This window comes from Orycteropus afer, unplaced genomic scaffold, assembly GCF_000298275.1.
Source record: "Orycteropus afer afer isolate SDZICR_OR568_19922 unplaced genomic scaffold, OryAfe1.0 scaffold00107, whole genome shotgun sequence".
Lineage (NCBI taxonomy): Eukaryota > Metazoa > Chordata > Mammalia > Tubulidentata > Orycteropodidae > Orycteropus > Orycteropus afer.
In genome coordinates, this window is record NW_006921694.1 from 651,323 (window position 1) to 667,607 (window position 16,285).

Below are 16,285 nucleotides of genomic sequence, written 5' to 3' on the forward strand. Positions count from 1 at the left end.
CCAAACTGAAATTGTTCCATAGAGTTTTCTTGGCTATAAGCTTTATGGAAGCACATAGCCAGGACTTTCTTTCTTGGCACAGCTGGGTGGGTTTGAGCCACCAACCTTTAGGTTAATGGTTGAGTGCAAAATGTTTACTCCACCTGGGAATCTTACCATCAACCATGAGATCCTTGTTTTTGTCCAGTAAGTGATCCTGCTACAGAATCCCATCCTGAAAAGTAGTAATTGCCTATCACATCTGGATTGTGCATGTGTGACTGCCAAGTAGCTTTTCATAGGTATTATAGATTTTGGCACCAGAGAAGTGCTGGGGCAAAAATCTAGACATACATGTGTACACTGAGGTGCTGTCAGATTATATACATGAAATTGGTCAACACCTGTGTGGAACTGATTGCCTGCAGTGGTCACTGGAGTAAGTGACAGGGTCAATAGAATGCAAAATGGTCTCAAGAGATCTGTTACACTGGAGGCTCTGTCTCTAGCCAAATGTTAATATATAAGACATCATCAACACATTCTTCTTCCTGAGCATTTCCTTTATACTAACTGCCACCAGTTGCCATTGACTTGACTCTGATTCATGGCAACACTGTGTGTGTCAGAGTAGAACTGTACTCCACAGGTTTTTTTTTTTTTCTTCATTTTTTTTTCGTGTGGCAAATGTTTATTCATTTTCTTTTTAAAAACAGCATTGTTGAGATGGTTCACTTCCCATTTAAATTATATAATTCAATGTATTTTAGTATGTTCACATGTCCAATCACCAGGCAATTTTAGAACCCATCCATTACCTCAAAAATAAACCTGTACACTTAAGGATCACTCCTTTATCCCACCTCCCACAGCCCTGAGCAACCACTAATCTAATTTACTTCTCTGTCTCAAACTCCAAACCAAACTCACTATCGTTAAGTCAGATCTGACTTACAGTGACCCCTCCTTGGGTTTCCCAGGCAGTATCACTATGGAAGTAGATTGCCCAACCTTCCTTACGAGGCTAGTGGGTTTGAACCACCAGCCTTCTGGTTAGCAGTCAAATGCTTTAGGCACTATGCCATCAAAGCTCCTCTACCTCTCTATAGATTTGTTTATTTTGGATTGGGCAATCTACTTCCATAGTGATACCGCCTTGGAAACCCAAAGAGGGGTCACTATGAGTCGAATCTGACTCAATGGCAATGAGGTGGTTTTTTTTGGATGTTAATATAAAGAGTCATATAATATAGGTGGTCTTTTCTGACTGGATTCTAGGATTTAGCATGATTTCAAGGTTCACTCCTGTTCCTGCTTGAAGCGTGTCCTTATAACTCCTTCAGAAATACCTATGAAGCCTTTAAGCAACGATATATCCTATGCTCAACTTCAGTGGGACCAGTCCTTTTTGAGCCTCCTCATCCCAAAGTGTTGAAGTATCCAATATTAAAAATATTTAAATTAACTGGTTCAGCTTTGAAGATATCCTAGCACTGTTTAAAACCAAGAAAGCAGATAATAATTTAACAATAACAACAAGAAAAAACCTTCTATGTCTGCTGCTCCTCTAACTCCCCCTGAAGTGTAGCTCTTCCATCTCTTACTTTCTCCGGTTTCCAAAGTGGAAATTTCTTATCTTCAAGGTTACCCTCAACAGCTACTTTCAAGAAACTATTTCCTGATCTCTCCAATATATAGTCCTCCACTGAAAGCTCACAACACGACTTTTTGTTTCTGTGTCTTACGAATCACTTAATCTTTCTCTCAGATTCTAGTCATTCAAATTTTTTTTTTTTTTTTTTTCCATTTTGTTTTGCTCTACCCTCTTTTTCCCATCACTTCCTTTCCAAATGCCTTGGTGGGTCTAATGTTTGTATGCCTCACAGCAGCTATTACATTGTATCCTACAGAATTTTTGTTTGTTTCTTTTTTTGGAATTTGGGTTTGTTTCTTGTTTGTATATTTGTTTGTTTGTGGGGGGAGGCTTTGGGGATTTTGGTTTTATGGGATTTAAATAGCAACAACAAAAAGCTCATCTTCCCTGGATGGCACTGCCTCTGTTGGTATCTGACACTTGGTCAATCACCTCACTCCATAGGAAATATAGTGTTGCCTGCTCCTCTTCAATATAGCTGTGTGGGATGGTGTGCTCAAGGGCATTTCTGGGTGTGTTTTTAGGGAGCCCTCCCTAAATGTGTTTCCATGATCTATAGTTTCACATGGTTGATGTTGTTTCTGCTGCTTAGTACAGGGCTGCAGATGCCAGGTTTGAAAATGCTGCTATAGTCACCTTCTGGGCTTCAAGGTGTCTGATTGCTATGGCATAAGGAACCATTCTCCAGTTTTTTCACTAAACCAAAACCCACTTCTGTCAAGTCGGATCCAACTCAGAGTGACCCCTCTTTGGGTTTCTGATGCGGTATCACTACAGAAGTAGATTGCCCAACCTTCCTTCTGAGGAGTGGCTAAGTCTCTCAAATGCTTCACTGAACTTGGGTGTCTCATCTTTTACTTTTGGTACTAGGATCAAATTCAAATCACACTCATTAAGGAACTAGTTAATAGCATTGAGAATAGTCATCAATACCATCAAGCCACTTGCATCATCATCTGTTTGGCTGGACCTGTGATTCTGGCACTTAAAATTCTACACAAGACTCTGTGACACCAGGCTGAGCAACCACATAGATGACATAAGTGGACATATTGATAGTGGGATATGATATGTGGATGATGTCTGTATTACTGCTGCCTTAAATGTTTTGAACCTCGTTTTTGCAGACCTCATATGACTCTTGTCCTGTGAGTTTTGAACAATGAGATGAGAATGTTCAGTATTAGTGCCTAAGGCATTTGACTGCTAACCAGAAGGTTGCCAGTTCAAACCCACCAGCCACTCCTCGGAAGGAAGGTTGGACAATCTACTTCCGTAGTGATAATTGCCTCGGAAGTCTAAGAAGGAGTTGCTATGAGTTGGATCTGACTCAACAGCAGTGAGTTTGGTTTTTGGTTATGATATGAATTATGGGGAACTTCAGGAATTGACAGCTGAGGGGTTCCATATAACTGCAGTAGCCAATTAACTGCTTATCCAGTAATGACAGGTTTGACCTTAATAACAGGAAAACAGCAGATAGGCAGTCATGAACAGAGTCCTGACAGTTCTTTTATGCCTCGTTTCTGGAGAATGTAACACTGCCAGGGCAAGTGGATGTCTGTCAACAGCAGGCACAGCAATGATTCTCTTGACCTCATTGGAAAGAGGGTCACAGGCCCTGTTGTGGCACCTGAACCATCACCACAGTCTGATGCGATTAAGCTTGTAGAGGGAATGCTCTGCAGATGTTTTATGAAAGTTCTGAGTATTTTAAGTTACATTTATGGATTCTAACAAGAGGATAAAAAATGTGAGCTCAGAGAAGTTAAGCCTGGGGCAAGGTTTAGGAGGGGTCCCAACTTAAAGGCTGAGCACCCAAAAAAGAGGAAACCACCCCCAAATGTTCATACATGTCCTTCACCAAAAAAGAAATGCTCCGTAGGGTTTTCAGTGACTGATTTTTCAGAAGTAGATTACCAGGCTTTTCTTCCCAGGTGCCTCTGGGTGAATTTGAACTTCCAACCCTTCAGTAAGTAGCTGAGCACATTAACCACTTGTACCACCCAAGGGTTCCTACATTGGAGGTCAATTCCTGGATATAGTTGACCAGGTCAAATGTCTAGGTCAATATCTATTAGCCTAATCCATCTCATTATTACACTTTTATGTGTATAGTTTTGTTACAGGACTTCATCTGAGTCTGAAGACCATGATCAAAAATCCATTCTCAGTGGACTAAAAGAGAAACCAGGTTAAAGATCCCTAATCTTACTAATACTTTGCCTTCAGCCAGACATTAACCTGATGGCTGTTTCATTTTCCAGTGTCAAATTATCCAGTTTTCAGTGTCAAAACTCTGAATAATTTATTTCCCTGTTCATTTATTACTTCTAGTCTGTTGTATAATCTTATGTATTCACATAAAAAATTACCACATTTCCAACAAGTTTACTAATGAAGGTTCTTTCAGATTTTAAACAATATCTTCAGCACAAGGAAAAGAAGGACAGACGTAAATTTTAGACTGGCATCATGGGTGTCCACTAGTTATTAAAAACAAGTTATTATTGCTTGAGAATTTTTAAAAAACCATTTTTAAACACACACAAGGTAGAAAGGATAGAATAATGAATCGCTATGCATCCATTAGCTAGCTATTGGGCATCTTTACAGAGATTCCAAAGGAATCTAGAGTTCTCAGCATGCTCCTCAGGTAGCCAAGATGGCCGGTGACAGAAAAGAATGTTTTTCTCACCATTCCTGTCACAGCTTGAGTGAGTGATCACATTGGCCACCCTGAAAATGGATTTCTTCCCTTCTGGTGGTTTTTATTTACTCAAGTCTCCTTTAACCAGTGGTGCTCAGGCCCAGAGATGAGGAGGATCTAGCTGGGCCCATCCCAGGGAACAGTGTTCCTCCTGTTAGTAATTTGCTGTAAATTTGAGCTGATACTCCTCATAGTGTCAGTTACCTCTGCTCTTCTTCTGCTTGAATATCATTTGCTTTTCTTGGACTGTGAGATACAGTCCGTGACCTTCACACTGGCTCCAGCGTTACTGTCTGTAGTATTTCACAGTAAATGAATTGGTATAATGTCATCGACCTTACTTCTACACTGTTTGACTCTTGCATTTCGATCGGTCAGCCTGCTCATTGTCTTCCAGCTTAGTTCAGAGAAACCAGAAAAATATTGCTTTGAAATTGAATTTTTCTTTTTTTTTAGTATGTTTTTCTAATGAAACACTATTGATGGCCTTTACATGTTTTTCCAAATCTCCTGCCATCTAGCTTCTGTTTTCACACTGAGACACTGTTGTTTCACAGTCTGGAGTACAGCGGACTGTACTCTATGCTAATCAGAACCCACATGGACCTCTGGTTTTTATTTTGGGCACTGCATTTGAAAGGCTGTATTGGCAAACTGCAGTGCATCAAGGGGAGAGCTAACAGGTTGGTGGGTAGGCTGGAAACAATCTATAATGAATAATTAACCATAGAGAAAGGAAGACCCAGGGGAAACACAGTAGCTCTCTACAAGAGCTATATTGAAATATAACAGTGACAGGTGTGGGGAAGTTAGAGGATGGCAAATTTCAGCTTATTATAAGATTAGATTAAAATGTTAAATATTTAAACTAGATAGACTCAAAAAGAAGTCATCTGACTAGAAGTCAAATAAAGGCCAGAAAACTTCTCTCAGGAACATGCTTCTAGAGGGGGTTCCTAATAATAACAGCAAACACTTCTAGAGCACTTATTTTGTACCAAGTATTATTATTCTGGGAGCTCTGGTAGCATAGTGCCTAAGGCACTTGACTGCTAACCAGAAGGCTGGTGGTTCAAACCCACCAGCCACTCCTTGGAAGGAATATGGGGCAATCTACTTCCGTAGTGATACTGCCTGGGAAACCCAAGGAGGGGTCGCTATGAGTCGGGTCCAACTCGATGGCATATAACAACAACAACAACAGCATTATTATTCTAAGCACCTTTCCCATGTTACTAATTTAACCCTCACAACAACTGCATGAGTTAAGTGCTTCAGATACACCATCTTTTATCTGAAAACCTTAGGACTAGATGTGTTTCAAAATTCTTAAATTTTTCAAATTTAGAGAGACATTAGGGGTATGTTGTTACTTGCCATCAAGTCAATTCCAACTTATGGAGACCCTATGTGTGCAGATTGGAAATGTTCCACAGGGTTTTTAGGGCTGTGATCTTTCAGAAGGAGATCCAGGCCTGTCTTCTAAGGCACCTCTGGGTGGGTTTCAACCACCAACCTCTTGGTGTAGATGAACACTCAACTGTTGGTGCTACCCAGGCATATCCATATGGGGTATACAACTTATTTTAGAAAGTATCCCATGGGGCTATATCTTATCATTAAACACACCAATATTTCAGTGGTGAAGCATACGTATTTTTCACATTAAATGGAATACACAGCTTTACAAGATTTAGGTTAGATTTTGCTAACAAATGATGTTAGATAAGTTCTTCCCAGCAGATAAATTTTAAAAATATTTTTGGATTTTAGGTTCTGAATTGTAGATAAGAGAATATGAACTCTGTTTGGGTTATCTAGTGCTGTTCTAACAAATACCACAAATGGGTGGTCTTAACAAACAGGGATTTATTCTGTTACAGTTTAGGAGGCTAGAAGTCTGAGTTCAAAGTGCCAAGCTCTATGGGCTGGGTGAAAGGCCCTCAACCTTGGGCTTCAGCTCTGCCTCTTGCTCCTGGCACACTGCAGCTGGAGGTGTCTTTTTACTCAGGCAGCTGTTGGCCACTGAGGCTGATAAAACCAAAGTTGACAAATAAAATGGAGCAGTCCAAGGATTACCAAACAATATGGCAGGCCACTAGTTCAAGTCCAGAGATAGTCCCAACATTGGCAAGAAACATGGTAGGCTGCTGAATGAAGACTCGGCTGCACGCAGGGTCCAAGTGTGCCAAAGGGCTGCTGACCTTCCTCAAAGCTTCTTCTTATATAGTGGAAGCAGAACACATCCATGAGGCAGCTGCTCAGCTGCTCCAGTAGATTCCACCATGCAGTTGATAACTAGTCTCATCATGGCGAATAGCTATATCCAGCTGCCCAGCCACTCAACCAGGCCCAGCCATGTTGATACACAACTTAACTACCACAAACTCATATTACTACCTTTCATTTACAAATGAAGAAACTGAGGTATAGAAATTAAATAACTTGCTCAAAGACATAAGCCTTCCGTAGAGATGAAAGTCAGATTTAAATAACGCATTGGTGGTTCAGTGGTGGAATTATCACCTTTTGTGCAGAGACCCAAATTCAATTCCAGCCAGTGTTCTGCTTGTGTGGCCACCACCTGTCTGTGAGCAGAGGCTTCCATGTTGCTAAGATGCTGAACAGGTTTCAACAGAGCTTCTGGACTAAGATGGACTAGGAAGAAAAATGTGAGGATCTACTTTCAAAAATGCATCAGTGAAAGTCACCATGAGTCAGGACCAACCCCCTCGCAGCTAACAACACAAGCTCACACTGCACTATTGAGGAGTTGAGCTAAATAATCTGAAGTATCTGTCCCAACTTCCTGAGTCTTTGATTTTCTGACTTCTAACTTCAACCAGCTCAGGTTGGATAACAGCAAGGTCTATTCCTCGGGACCAGGTTGGAATGAGGGCCTTCTGGAAAAAAGGAGACCTTTCCTTCCTACTGATCTTCACTCCAAGTGGACTGTAAAATTTTGGAGGGAACAAATGTCATCCATTATGTCATTTATTGAACAAACACTTAACTTATTTCTTGTTATGTGCCATCAAGTTGGCCCCGACTCATAGTGACCCCTCCTTGGGTTTCCGAGGCAATATCACTACGGAAGTAGATCGCCTAACCTTCCTTCTGAGGAGTGGCTGGTGGGTTTGAACCGCCAGCCTTCTGGTTAGCAGTTAAATGCCTTAGGCACTATGTTACCAGAGCTCCTTAACTTATTTCTAGACATCAAAATAATACTGCACAGTGTTTTAGGGATTAGAAAACAAATTTTGGGGGTCATAGAATGCCTGATCGCTGGTAATCCCACACAATGTGGTTTTGGCTGGAGGATCCACGTCATAACAAAGATGGTATGGGGATAGGCCTATGACCAGCAGGAGATGTGGTTGCATTTACACAGTGAGGGCAGGGAGGAATGTACGTGGAATCCACGTGGTTCTTGGGCATCTCTTTCTACACTTTTTTCCAGTTGTAACTGTGAATTGGCATGTGCAGCAAACCCAACCTGAGAGGGATGTGATGCCTCACCCCAACTGATGCCTCAAGGCCTGAGCTCTTCAGGGTTTATGCAGAAAAAAATCACCTTCTTTCATGGTGGTTTCATTCTTTGCAGGTCCTTTCTCTACTGTAAGCCCAGAATCCTCTTTCTCTTTATACATTGTGATTTGAAAACACAAGGGCCTACTAGCTTCATCAAGGCCACATGTATGTTTCTGTTTCTCATCTTTCTTGTTGCTGAGAGGAGAGAAGAAGAGTTACATCTTTTCTCTAGCATCTTAAAACTGAAAGCCTTTCCAGGTTTTTCATGTTTAAAGAGCAAATACCTGATAGTATAACTAACTTGCACAGATTACCCCAGGAGAGACTGGCTAAGCAGAATCAATAGTACAGGGCTTCATAGATGCAGCTGGATTGAATGCCAAGAGCAGCAAGTTAGATTGAGCTGGAAAAGAGAACTTTTCCAAATGGCTTATTAAAAAATAGGGTGGGAACTGTAATTGGGTTGAGAGTGGACTCAGGTATAGAAGAAGGAGCAGATATGGGATGCTCTGACATTGGTTAGGCCAAGGCATTGTCAAGGTGGAAGCAGCTATTTTTAATTCTTGTCCAAATTTTTCCGGTGGCCATGTCAGGCTTGCCTTGATACTACCATGCTAGGGAAGACTGTTGTCTGGTTCTCAGTGTCTTAACACAAAGCAGGGAAACCCCAGTGGTCAAATTCCATGTCAGTAAGTGGCCCTCTATGTATCCTATAGAAATGCCTCTTCCTGTAATTTCAAAAAAATCATACCCTTTCTCTAGCTATGACCTCTACTTTACCCTCACATTTAGTGAATTCTGTCTAATTTGGAGATCTTTTCCCTTTCAAGAGTGAAATAGAGTGTAGTATGGGGATATGGATAAAGATTGGTCATCATTAAAGGAAAGGAGCCGTGGTGGGACAACAGGTAAGCACTTGGCTGATGAGCCAAATGTTGGTGGTTCAAATCCACCCAATGGCCCCATGCAAAAAGACCTGGTGATCTGCTCCTGTAAAGGTTACAGCCTAGAAAACCCTATGGAGCCATTCTCCTCTGTCACATTGGTCTCTATGAGGTGAAAATCAACTCAATGTCACCTAATAACAACAACAACAAAGCAAAGGGGAAACATCAATGTCTGAGAAGGCCACAGAGGAGACCAAATCCACAGACCAACCATAACAGAGGAACAGACATGGTACCCACCTGTTGTTATTGTTGTTGTGTGCTGTCGAGTCAGACCCAACTCACAGCGACCCCTCCTTGGGTTGCCGAAGCTGTATCACTATGGAAGTAGATTGCCCAACCTTCCTTCCAAGGAGTGGCTAGGGGGTTTGAACCACCAGCCTTCTGGTTAGCAGTGCCTTAGGCATTATGCTACCAGAGCTCCTAGAAGTCATTAAAAATAAGAATGATTACCCAGTGTGAAAATGGCATGGTGGAGGCATCTGACCTCCTCTAACTTCAAGAAGGAGAGAGAGTCATCATCAGCATCAGCCCAAACCTGATTCCTATGTGGTGGAGGTCAGGCATACCTCCACCCTCCAACTCTGTTTTTTTTTTTAACCAATTCTGACACCAAACGTCCCACCATATGGCATTATTTACTCCTCTGTTTGGTTCAATAATTTATTGTAATTGCCACACAAAACTCTCGGACCAGACATAGTTATGGGTTTTATTAAGGAAGTAGCAGGCTACTATTCAGGATCAGAAACAACTCAAGATAAAGATCTTCAATCCAGACAGCTTCTTCTAAGCCATGCCCGTAGACATGCCTCTCTCTGGCCCTCAACCTCTTGGCCTTATGGCTCCTCTGCCTCTGCCCTGCTCAGGCAGTGTTACAAAGGCTTTAGCTCTGCCAGTAAGTGCCCAGAGGCACCCCACTCTGCCAGCAAGCCTCCTATCTGAAGGCATGCAGCTTTCTCACTCTGAGGGCCAGGAAGCCCATTACATCATCTCCTGCCAGTTTCCCGATTCTGCTGCCTTTGCTGCTGATGTTTCTCTGTTACTGCTTCTCACCATCTCTTGCCATCTTCGGTGTTATAACTCTCTCTCTGTCTCCTCAGTCTAGGAGGTTCTCAGTGCAGGAATCTCAGGTCCAAAGGACATGCTCCACTCCTAGCTCTTCTTTCTTGGTGGTCGTGAGGTCCCCTTTTCTGCCTCTGGGATGGTTCATTTTAAGCCCAGTGGGATGGCAAAACTGACCCATTCCCTTTTTAGGGTTCCATACACCTTATTTGCATGGTCCCACTCCACAAGAGTGTCATGCGCCTTATTTACATTATTAGCAAGCTATCAAATCCCCTTGGTGGGACACAAGCATCTCATTTGCATAGTCCCACCCAGTCATTTGGTAGGAATGACAACAACTATGGCTAGAAGAGCCATATTAAGTAAATTCACTGCACTGCACCAGGTAGCAAGAAAGGCTCCTTCCCTTTCCCTATAATGACAGCTCTGGCAACTCCATGCGTGTCAGAATAGAACTGCTTCATAGGGTTTTTGCCATATTAAAAGTGGTCAAAATTTCAAAACCATATATCTGAATATCTGGTCTGACAAGTTAAAGTCACTTATGAGGACAATGAGTGTGAATATTTGCAAGAGGTACCATCCTTGGAAATTTGGGGCCTGAAGGTACTATGTCCTCTGCTCCTGCTCACCTGAAGCTACCTTCAAAGGGTTTTGTTCCCATCCTTCCCTAATGCTTCACTTCCTGGCTCTGCTTTCAGGTCCTGATTGGTTCAGTTAGGAGTTTCCTAGGACAAGTGACACTTTTTTCTTCTGTCCCTCAGTTTTGTTTTGTTTTGTTTTGTTTTACTTAATAGCTTGAATGAGGAGCTCTGGTGACACAGTGCCTAAGGTATCTGACTGCTAACCAGAAGGCTGGTCGTTCAAACCCACCAGCCACTCCTCAGAAGGAAGACTGGGCAATCTACTTCCGTAGTGATAGCACCTCAGAAACCCAAGAAGGGGTTGCTATGAGTTGGATCCGACTCAATGGCAATGAGTTTGGTTTTTGGAATAGCTTGTATATTTTGAACAGACAATTGTGTACGACTTATCTACCTGAGAGTCTTCCCCAGGACAAAATGTTTCCAGAACAGAAGTAGACAGCCTGTTCTAAGTCTCAAGTCCATTGTGATTATTAGTCATATATCCTACCAGTTTATCAAAGATTCTAATGTGGTGCTCATTTGGGAAAATAAATGACTTTCTAACTTTCACTTCTTGGCAGAAAAGCATAGAGATTCTTAGTTGAGGAATCCTAGAATGAGAAAAACTGTTTTCCTTATTTTAATTGATCCATATTTTCTACTTCCCTATTCATCTTCCCTTCTTTGTTCATCTAACAAGCTACAAAACTGTGTTAAGATCATTCTGTCGATTTTTTGAAACATGCATCATAATCTAATTTCTTTTTTAAAAAAAGTTCTAGTACTGAAGTCTTTACAGTGCAAATTTTAACATTGACCAAACAGTTTGTTTTTTATTTAGATACTTTGAGCTAAATTTAGAAGGTGAAGAAATCATAGGTAAAACTAACAATTAGTTATCCCAAGCTTGCAACAGAAACCAAGAAATGTCAAGTCATTTATTAAAATGACTCCTCTCATAACCAAGTTTTTCCCAGTAAGTCAACATCTGTCACCATCTGTGCGAAAGGACAGAACATGCACACTTGAAAACAGCAGCACATTTGAAAACCCAACTACAAAACATTAAATCAGAACACAAAGGACTTCGTTCACTACTAGGATAACTTGTCTGTGGCATGACAGCTGCCAAGTGAAACAGAGCACTCTCTGCAGTTAGTCCTAATGGAGTGAGTCTCATTCTCAGCCTGCTAATGTGAGTGAGGCCATTGGCAGCTGACTATAGCTGCCGACTGACCACTGATACAAGAATAAGCCCACCAACACCAGAAGAATCTCTCTGCTGAGCCCAACCCAAGTTGTTCATCCACAGAACTGTGGATTAAATAAATTATTGTTGTTTAAATTCATTAAATTTGGGGCATAGTTAAAGAACAATGTGGAATCTACAAAACATGTGGATGAACCTGGAGGATATTATGCTGAGTGAAATAAGTCAATCACAGAAGGACAAATATTGTATTAGTTCATTATTGTGAAAAGTTAAGGAAAGGTTTGTATATGGAAGGAAACTTTCTTTGTTGGTTACCAGGGGTGGGAGGGGCAGGGAGGGAACACTGCAAAAATAAATAAATAAAAATAGGAAAAAAAATTGGGGGGAATATTTGTTGCACAACAGTAGACGTTAGTATAGTAAACGTGTTGATCTACGAATTCCTGTATTTTCTCATTTCTGAAAAATTCTCAATCATTGCTGCTTTTCAAATTACCTCTTTCCTATTTTCTATTTACCACTTTTGGATATCCTTTCTGATCATCATTCATCCTGCACCACCCCCACCCACCCCCGATTTCTTTATCTCTGAGCTATATTCTGTGTCATTTTCTTAATTATAGTTTATTTATTTTCTATTTAGCTATTAATTCTGTCTACCTAGTTCTGACTTTCCAGTGGCTATGACTTTCATCTATGAAAGAACTATTTGGTCCTTCTCCAAATCTACCATTTCTTTTTATGTGCTTTCCTGTTTTTCATTATGTTTCCATGATGTGTCCTCATGGTGGGTTTCTCCCATGGTTTGTAATTTTTATCATGAGCTTATTTTCAGTGGAGATTCCCCCCCACCCCACCCCAGGGAAAAAACTAGGCTTTGGGCTTGTCCCTTCAGCATGGTTTCAAGTTTTTTTTTGGTGGTGTCCTGGGGTATCACTAGTTCTCACTGGCTTTTGTTTTTACTCAGCTTGGTATTTCTACCTCACCCTGAAAGTTTAGAACTCACGCCATGCCAATGCCAGACTTGCTTCAGGTTTTTGTGGTGATTCTTTCTTCACCCATAGCCTGAGGAGACAGGAACTTGTTTGGTCCTGTTTTGCTAATAGGCCAGACCTCTGTATCGCTCAGCTTTTGCAGGGTGCTCAATTCCAGTTGATTTCCTTGCTTCTGCCAGAGACAATAGCTTATTGGCCTCACCTCTCCACACACAAAGAAAGAGGTGCCATTGAGTTGATTCCAATTTATCATGACCTCTGTGTGTCAGAGTAGAACTGTTTCATAGAGTTTTTCAATGGCTCATTTTTCAGAAGTAGATTTTCAGATATTTCTTCTGAGGGTGGCTCTTGGTGTATTCGAACCTCTAACCGTTTGGTTAGCAACCAAGTGCATTAACCATTTGCACCATCCAGGATTTCTATTGGTCTACAAAAATGTTAAAATCCCAGGGACTCCTTGGGCCTCTAGCTTGTCTAAACCCTGATAATCTACAAAAGCCAAAACCACTGCTGTCAAATTGTTAAATCGAATCTGACTCATAGCAACCCAATAGATCAGAGTAGAACTGCCTATAGAGTTTCCAAGGCTGTAACTCTTTATGGAAGCAGGCTGTCACATCTTTGTCCCACATAGCAGCTGGTGGGTTCAAACTGTTGACCTCTCAGCAGCCAAGCACTTAGCCATTGCACCACCAGTTTTCCCATACTTACTGTTCTCCTCTTTGTTTCTGGTCAAGACATTTCCCTTTCTTTCTGTCAGTTATATACACGACTATTTTGTCTACAGGAGGCCTGGTGGTGTAGTGCCTAAGACATATGACTCCAAACCAGAAGGCTGGCATTTCAAACCCACCAGCCACTCCTCGGAAGGGCAATCTACTTCCCTAGTGATACCAGCTCGGAAACCCAAGGAGGAGTCGCTATGAGTTGGATCCAACTCAACAGCAGTGAGTTTGGTTTCATTTTTAAAAATTTTGTCCAGGGTTTCTCTGTGGTAGTAGCTGGAGGGGAACTCTCATGCACATCTCAGTCTACTGTATTGCTGCAGATTCTTTCTTCCACACTCTTGAGAGAATTTCGTGATAATAGAAGTTAAAATCCACAGTAAAGGTATAATATTTGTAAATCTGTCTCTGCTGAATTACAATACATCAAAATAAGACAAGCAAAAATTGTTAGAAATAAAATGGGAGGTTTTAGCACACTATATTTTCTGTTGTTGTTAGCTGCTGTTGAGTCAGACCCCAACTCATGGGCACCCCTTAGCCACACATGAGCCTCCACTGTCATACAGGTGGTGCCTTCACGTGTGGAACATCAGCCAGGAGTGGAGCAGGTGCATCTTAGTCTTCAAAGTGACATCCTTGCTTAATACTTTCAAGAGGTCTTTTGCAGAAGATTTGCCTGGTGCGCTATATTGTGAATGAATCTTCCTCCAATCTTGATGCCTCATACTTCTTCATATAGTCTAGCTCTCAAATTATTCACTCAGCATATAGATTGAATAAGTATGAAAGGCTACAACCCTGATACATGCCTTTCCCAATTTTAAACCATGCAATATTCCCTTGTTTTGTTTGAACGACTGCCTCTTGTATTATGATCCACACAGTCAAATGCCTTTGCATAGGCAATAAAACACAAGTCAACATTTTTCTGGTATTCTCTGCTTTCAGTCAAGGTCCATCAGACATCAGCAATAATATTATCCCTCATTCTACATTCCATTCAATCCAGCATGAATTTCTGCCAGTTCCCTGTGGATGTATTACCACAACCATCTTTAAATTATTTTCAGCAAAATTTTACTTGGCCTTTTCCTTCTGTCCTGTCTTTTGAATGACCTTTTGCTTTCTTCATATATGATGTCCTTGATGTCTTCCCACAACTCATCTGGTCTTCATTTCTTGATATTCAATGCATCAAATCTATTCTCAGATGGTATGTAAATTCAGATGTGAGTTTCTCCATAGACTTTTCTCACAGATGTAGTTGATTTGCTTCCTGTGTATTCCATCTGACAAGGTCCACATAGTTGCAGTATATGTTGTTGAAAAAGGGTATTTGCAATGAATAAGTCATTGGTCTTGCAGTACCAATCCATTTCAGCTCACTAATGCCTAGAATATCAATCTTTATGCATTCCATTTCATTTTTAGTGACTTCTAATTTTCCTGGGAGCTCTGGTGGCATAGTGCCTATGGCATTTGACTGCTAACCAGAAGGCTGGTGGTTCAAACCCACCAGCCACTCCTCAGAGGGAAGACTGGGCAATCATTTATACTTCATACATTCTGTATTCTGATTATTAATGGATGTTTGCAGCTGTATCTTTTCGTTTTGAGTCATCCACATCAACAAATGAAAATCCCAAAAGCTTTACTTCATCCACTTCTGCAAAAATGATGTGGAGGCAGTGTCTGCACAGTGTCTAACTTCACAAGAAGAATCAAGATCAACAGCCCAAAGCTGATTCCTATGAGATGGAGGTCAAACATGCCTCCACCTCCAACCTTTTTGCTGATTCTAACACCAACTGCCCCTTCCACATTATTCTCTTCTTCCCTGCTGTGTTCAGTAATTTGTTACAATGGTCACACAGAATTCACAGACAATACTCACAATTACAGGGTTTATTAGGAAGGAAGTTTAGGCAATCTACTTCTGTAGAGATACTGCCTCGGAAACCCAAGGAGGGGTTGCTATGAATCGGATCCAACTCGACGGCAGTGAGTTTGATTTTTTTTTTATTAGGGAAGTAACAGATCAGAAATGACTAAGGATACAGTTCTTCAATCAAGATAGTCTCTCCTCAGCTGTGCTGCAGGCTTCTCTTGCCTTGACCTCTGCTCTGCTTGAACATGTGTTACAAATCTCTTTTAGTTCTGCCAATAGGTTCCCAGAGAGGCATCCTACTCCACCAGCAAGCCTCCTGCCCAAAGGCACTCAACTTCTCGCTCCATGGGCTGGGAAGGCTGCTGCTCTGTCTCATGCTGATCTCTTGGTTCTGCCAATTCTGCTGCTAGCATTTCTCTGCAGCTGCTTCTTGCCATCTCTAGTGTCACAGCTGTCTGTCTTCTGGATTGAGGACATTCAGTGTAGGGGTCTCAGGCCCAAAGGATATGCTCCAGTCATGGCTCTTTTTTTCTTGATGCTAGTTATATCCCTCTTTTTGCCTCTAGAATGGCTTATTTTAAGCCTAACAAGATGGCAAAACTGACCAATCCCATTCCCAAAGTTTCTCCTTATATACAAGAAGACCACATCCCTAAAGCAGCTACTCAGCTACTTGCGGCAGATTCCACCATAGAGCAGATTGCCAGTCTCATAATGGAGAATAACTACCACCAGTTGCCCAGCCACTCAAAACCAGGCCCAACCAAGCTGACGTATAACTTTAACTACCACAACCAGTTAATAAACTATTATTCAAATTTATGCACCACCACCAAAGCCAAAGACAAGGAAGATTTTTACCAACTTCTGCAGTCTGAAATTGACCAAACATGCAATCAAGATGTGTTGATTATTACTGGTAATCAGAATGCAAAAGTTAGAAACA

At 41.4% G+C, this 16,285-nt stretch overlaps 1 pseudogene; it reads right to left on the minus strand.

Annotated features, from left to right (window-relative positions):
• Positions 1–1,989: 1,989 nt before the first annotated feature.
• Positions 1,990–16,285, minus strand: part of LOC122150217 — a 26,464-nt pseudogene continuing 12,168 nt past the window's right edge.